The sequence below is a fragment of the Protobothrops mucrosquamatus genome, unplaced genomic scaffold (genome assembly GCF_001527695.2).
Source record: "Protobothrops mucrosquamatus isolate PMUCROS unplaced genomic scaffold, P.Mucros_1.0 scaffold347, whole genome shotgun sequence".
Lineage (NCBI taxonomy): Eukaryota > Metazoa > Chordata > Lepidosauria > Squamata > Viperidae > Protobothrops > Protobothrops mucrosquamatus.
In genome coordinates, this window is record NW_015386684.1 from 979,310 (window position 1) to 985,309 (window position 6,000).

Here is a 6,000-nt window from a genome sequence, read left to right on the forward strand (position 1 = left end):
CAAAAGGAAAACTAGAGAGGAAGAAACAAGGACTGTATTGGAAGCCTCAGAAAGGAAAACCTTGTCTTCTCAAGTCAACCAAACTGATGATACATCCTACAGATTTTGAAATATTTGATTGAACATTATCAAAGTTTACCTAAGAAACTGCAAACTACTTCAGTCAGAATCCAGTGATAGCCCTTCCTGGTGTACAAAGAAAATCATATTAAGGATGTAATCAAACCATAATAATATTCTTCCTTTGGATATATATACAGTATATATCAGTCTACTTTGTCCTACTCCATATGCTCAAGAAATAAGCAGAGCTTTGCTGTTAGACAAGGACAATTTTCCTTGAGGGTCACTTTAGTAGAGGCTTTCTTAGTATCAATGCTACCTCAAGAAAGATCTCAGCAGCAAACCTTCCTTGGAACAAGGTGTTGCCTTAGGGAGGGAAGGGAAATTGCCACTGCTTCAACTCTGTCAAGTGTGGAATTTAAAAAAAAAAAAAGATTTTGTCTCACAGAATTAGGTAGACAGTGCTGTCAGACAAGAAATCATCACATTCATTTTTGCCAAGGACAGAAGTGGTCTCCATTCACTTCTTTGGCAGAGATCAAGCAGTGCGTTTTCAAACAGGTGGAGGGAAAAAAACTTGTCACCAGCTTTAGGCACAGGGGAAGCTTTTTTCCCCCCCTCTATTTAGTTTAATGCTTTATTTTAGTTCTATAAAGTAAAATTGGGCTGCTTTTTTGCATCTGGGAGCCACAAAGGGAATGTATCCTTGGAGTTGTTTAACAAAAGAAAACAGGAGTGTGAAGTTAAGTAGAGGTTTTTTAACATACCTATTTTCTTCTCATATTTTTTTAATGGAACTATTACATATATGATCTGGGCAAGGATTACAGAGACTGGGATTGGCTGTATATGGAATATAGACCTGGGATTTTTCCAGCTCTTGTTAAGCCGGAAGCAAAGGAGATGCCTAAAAGCAGAAGTCATTTAAGGGGGAATAGCTAATTCATAACATGCCTACATCCCCCCATCCACGCAAGACCTTCCACTGAAATGAATCACATAAAACAAATGAGCCTCATGTTCAAAAAGTGCAGCTGGGACATAAACATCGGTTCCATCCCATTGGGATTGCACAAGTCCACCCCTTTATTCGTGTTTTTCTATAGACTGCAGTCTTTCCTAACTCCCTCTCTGTGGTGTCTACATATATTGAGTTCAGTTTTGGGAGAAATGTGATGTCCTAAATATAAATATCCTAAATATCACCCTGGTGAACATAACCACCTAGTTCTGAGAAACTAATCTCTAGTGACGGAAAAGCAATGTGTACATTGTCTGCCACATTAAAACCTTTCACTGTGTGCCTAATATTGTTCCTCACTTTCATAATAATACAAATGTCTTTGTATCATAATGGCTTCTTAAAGTTGGCTTCAACTAAGAAGATAACTTAGTAGTTCCTTATTATTTCAAAACTGTAAATTCTAAATTATTGAGATCACAATACAGATAACTACATTATGGTATAGAATAAACTTGCTTTATGAATTTTTTTATTGATTGTTTGGTAAACCACCACAAATCTGTAAATGATTTGGTGCTTTACAAGTGGAGTGAATGAAGGAATAAATAAGCAGGCTTACTGCTAAAATAAAAAATGTATACATTTCTAAAGTTCCTTCCAAATATGAGGACAAATTTAATTATACTCACTGGAAGTATACAAAATTTGAATCAGAGTACCATGCTTATGTCACCAAAATACAGTATTTTAATGTCATTATCTATATATTCCTATAAACAGAGGCATAACCTTACCAATGTATCTATCAAATAATTCACATCGACAATGGTGTTAAACATTTAGGCCTGTGACAAATTAAGCTAAATAGTTCTGTAAGAAATTGTCTCATGACATCAAGCAAAATAAGCAATCAAGCAAAAAAAAAAACCTACTGGTGTTTTTGATGAACAAAACAACTACAACATATTTTGAAAACGAACTGATGGTTTATAAAACCATGAAAATTACTTGTTAAAGGGGAAAAAGAATCCTTAGATTTATACATCAGCAATTTTGTTTTAATCAGTGGGCTTTCAGAGGGCTTTCAGATAGATTTAAACAGTACACCCTATCTAAATACTTAGTTTCTAATACATGTCAACAACAATGTCGATTAAATGTGCACATTGCCAAAAGAAAAACGTTAATGGACAATACATAAGAAATATACATTTCATGCTTGCAGTTCAAATCTTCACAAAAGTGCCTTTTGAATGTGAATTTTCATTTTTAGGCTGAGTTATTAGCGTTGTGTCTGGGCAATTACATTATAAGATTGTGTGTTATCTAATTAAATATCTGTACACATTTGAATCATTTTAATAGTTCAATAAAAAGACTATAGAGCTACATTTTATTTATGCCATCTTTCAGTTTACAATAATAACCAGCTTTGGTGGTAATGAAGTAATGCTAAAATATTATATGTATAATAGAGCATTTTAAAAGTCAACATGAAATGCCCATAAAATGCAGAATCCTATATCAAAATTAAGTAGCACTGTTTTAAATTTGGAAAGCAGTGCTTTTAAATCAAGGAAACATCTTTTAGAAGTTAGGCGTTCTGATTCAAAAGTTGTATCCTAAAATATCAGATATTGGGGGACTTTATCTGGAGGATGGCTACGGATATTCAATATTAAATGAACACCTGATCCTGGTGAACAGTATTGGAGAAAAAGTGTGCTGTACTATCTGGCTGCTTACATGTGCGTGGATAGTGTTTATTGCAGAATCAATCTTTGTGTGCCCCTGACAATGACCACCTGCCCTAAGACTGCATTTCCCATAACCTTATTTCTCAATAGATGGGTTATTAAAAAAAAAAAAATTAACTGCTGCCTTTTCTACCATGGCTTCTCACACAGCTGCTGTCTGCTCTATCTCCAATATTTAAGATTAGCAAATCTGGGCTGCAAAAATCTGGATGGTCACTAGATGGTAGCAATGAGTTTAGAATTTTCTCTCTCTCTTTAATGCTATCTAGGCTGACAATAGTCCTATAAAGAGACGCTGCAGGCACAAAGGGCAATGAATATGGAGTAGTTCTGCCATACTGAGGCTCACATAAAGCGATTGTTCACACTGTTGTTGCTGCTGGCCAGCTGAGATGGACTCCTGAAAACTGAAACATTTTCTTCACGTTGAAGAGTTTGCCTCAAATCAGAACATTTGGTTACGCTAAGCACATTCCGTAACTTATTTGCATCAGGGGCTCTATTTTTTACTACTTAGAAAATCTAAGAAAACACCTGTGATTCCCTCAAGCTTTTAACTGTTAATTGATTTATCCATTTTAGTGTTATTTTAATAAGTTTTTCATGTTTATGTTCTTCTTTGAAAAAAAAATTAGCACCCTTGATTACACGCCCAAGGAGAAAGGTAGAGTATCTATTAAAGAAATGAAAAATAATAAAAATATCAACATAAAAGCAATTCTGCCCAAAGATACTAAATGTAGATTCTGGAACTACTGGAGAAAATCCATACTATATTTTCTTCTACATTAGTCTGCTCCCCAGAGTCTTATTTGGTGTATTTTTTTGAGTAAACACATGTTATTACTATGCAGCAATCTAAAAAATATAAAAGAGAAGGACGTTTCAATCTGCAACTAAATGAATACATGAAGTAGCTGGTGGTTTATTCCTTTTCTCTGAAAGGTGACACATAATTCAGTTGTAAACCTCAATAGAAAAAAAAAATCTAGCATAAAGTTTTCACGGTTTTTATTATAGATATATTATTCGGTACCATTCTGTCCTTGCTAGGACTTTTACTTGCATTGATTTATTACACACTACCTAATGGTTGGTTGACTGCAACTATTATCCCTCTTCCCTAATCCCTAAAACATATATAGTTGTAAGAGATAAAATTACCTCCCAAACGTTCTTCCTGATATGGCATTGAAGATGATTAAATTTCTCCTTCAGAAATTAGAAATTTAGCTTGCTCCCTCCAAGAACTCTCAAGTTTTAGAGAAGGTTGTTCCGCAAGTTTCCCTAGCAAAATGCTTCTTGACGAAATATTGCATTTTTAAAATAAATTTGTATATTATCATTCATAATGGTTGAGGCGCTAAGCTACAAAAAGAACCAGTCTGATGTAGTAGTGAAGGCAGCAGGCTAGCAATTGGGAAAATGTGAGTTCTAATCTTGACTTAAATGCAGTTGGGTGACCTTGAGCCACTCATTCTCTCTCAGCCCTAGGCAATGACAAATTCACTTCTAAAAGTTTGTCAAAAAAACAAACAGGGACTTGTCCAGCCAATTACCAGGAGTCAAACACTGACTCAAAGGAGCATGTGCACACACACACACACACACACACAAACTGAAATGGCTTCTAAGTAAGATTATAATGAAAAGATTGAAAGCTTAATTTTGACATATTATTCTAGGCACATGATATTGTTCTTGCTTTGCCTGAAAGGGCACTCTGAAAATGGAAATAATACTGCCCAAATATGATTTGCCAAGAGGTCAGCAAATTCAAATGGACTAGAAAATCCATTATGAAAATTCCTCTTTTCTGGCCCACAGTTTTTTAAAAAAGAAAGATCAGATTGACATTTTAAGAATATTAATTGATTAATATAAAATGAGTTTATTGGTTGCTGTGGGAGCAAAGCTAAGAAAGGGGAAAGCTATTTCCCTAAAACATCAGCTAGCTAAGGCTGCAGGAAGCTGTGCTAGCAAGTAGTCCAATCCTTATACCAACAACCAGATCCCAATACTATTTGCAAAATAATGTTCCTTGTCTTTGTATAAATGATCCTGTTTTCAGCATTGTATGCCATTAACTGAGACAGGCATCATGTCTCTCTAGCTGTCGTATCACTTTCATAATATACTAGCACTAGGTTACTTAAGCATGATAAATGTCCATATTATTGTTGTGAGTCCGTGCCAGCCAGTGGATCCGGCAGCTGAGTCTGGGGAATCAGAGGAGGAGGAGGAGGAGGAAGAGGGGTTTGGAGAGCCATCAGAGTCGGAAGGAGGCTCTGATGAGTTACAAGACTCACAATCTGATGAAGAGCCTGGCCCCTCCAATCGTGGTCAGGATGAGACACAGCTGTGTGGGGAAGATGAGTCAGACTCTGAGGACTCACAGCTGGAAGGCAGTTAACTAGAGCAGGTCAGAGGGAGTCAATACGGCAACTCCAAGAGAGGAGGAGAAGGCATTGAGAAGCCACGCCTTGGGGCTGCTTAATAAAAAGGGAAGGTGTGGGCGGTGCTGGTTGCTGAAGGCAACTGTTGCAAAGTACTTCATGGGATCATGCTCTGTTGATATTGCCGGTGAATAATTCCTTGTTTTGCATTGTGTTTCGTGTGGACAATTTCCTCCATTTGGATTGTGTTTTGTTGCTTTTGTTTTTGGACCATTTGGCAGGTTTGTTACTAATACTAAAAGGGGTTTTGTTTTCTTCCGAGTCTCCAGCCTATTTCTCAAAAGGGGTTTTGTCCTTGTGCATTTAACAAGGACGGCTATAGGCTGGGACAGAACAATTATTTGCAGTGGAAAAGAACTAAAGTACAGTTACCACTATCAAACCTGGTAGCTAACACCAGGTTGACCAATACATGACAGAAGAGTTAATTTATTATATCTTTGAACCATCTATAGGGTTTGTATTTTTTTCAGTCCCAATCTAGTACTGTACTATATATACCTGTACATGAGCCCACCTGCAGATGTTGACTCTCAATTTTTTAAGCAAAATACCATGAAATATGTGCCAGCCAAAGTTAAACCAACCCTCAAATCGGTCGTGTGTTTTAATTCTCACAATCGGCTTATCCATGGATAATCATAGAGATTAGCTATTTTTCATGGTATTTTGGTTAAAGACTGGAGGGTCAGTTCACCCACTGATAGGCTTATACACAAATGTAAATGGGACACACAGGTACCTGTTTTGACTCTATGTA

The 6,000-nt window shown here is 36.4% G+C and overlaps 1 protein-coding gene across 1 annotated transcript in view; it reads right to left on the reverse strand.

Moving 5' to 3' along the window:
- Positions 1-6,000, reverse strand: part of DOCK7 (dedicator of cytokinesis 7) — a gene marked incomplete in the record, with an annotated part of 134,915 nt that overhangs the window by 89,410 nt on the left and 39,505 nt on the right.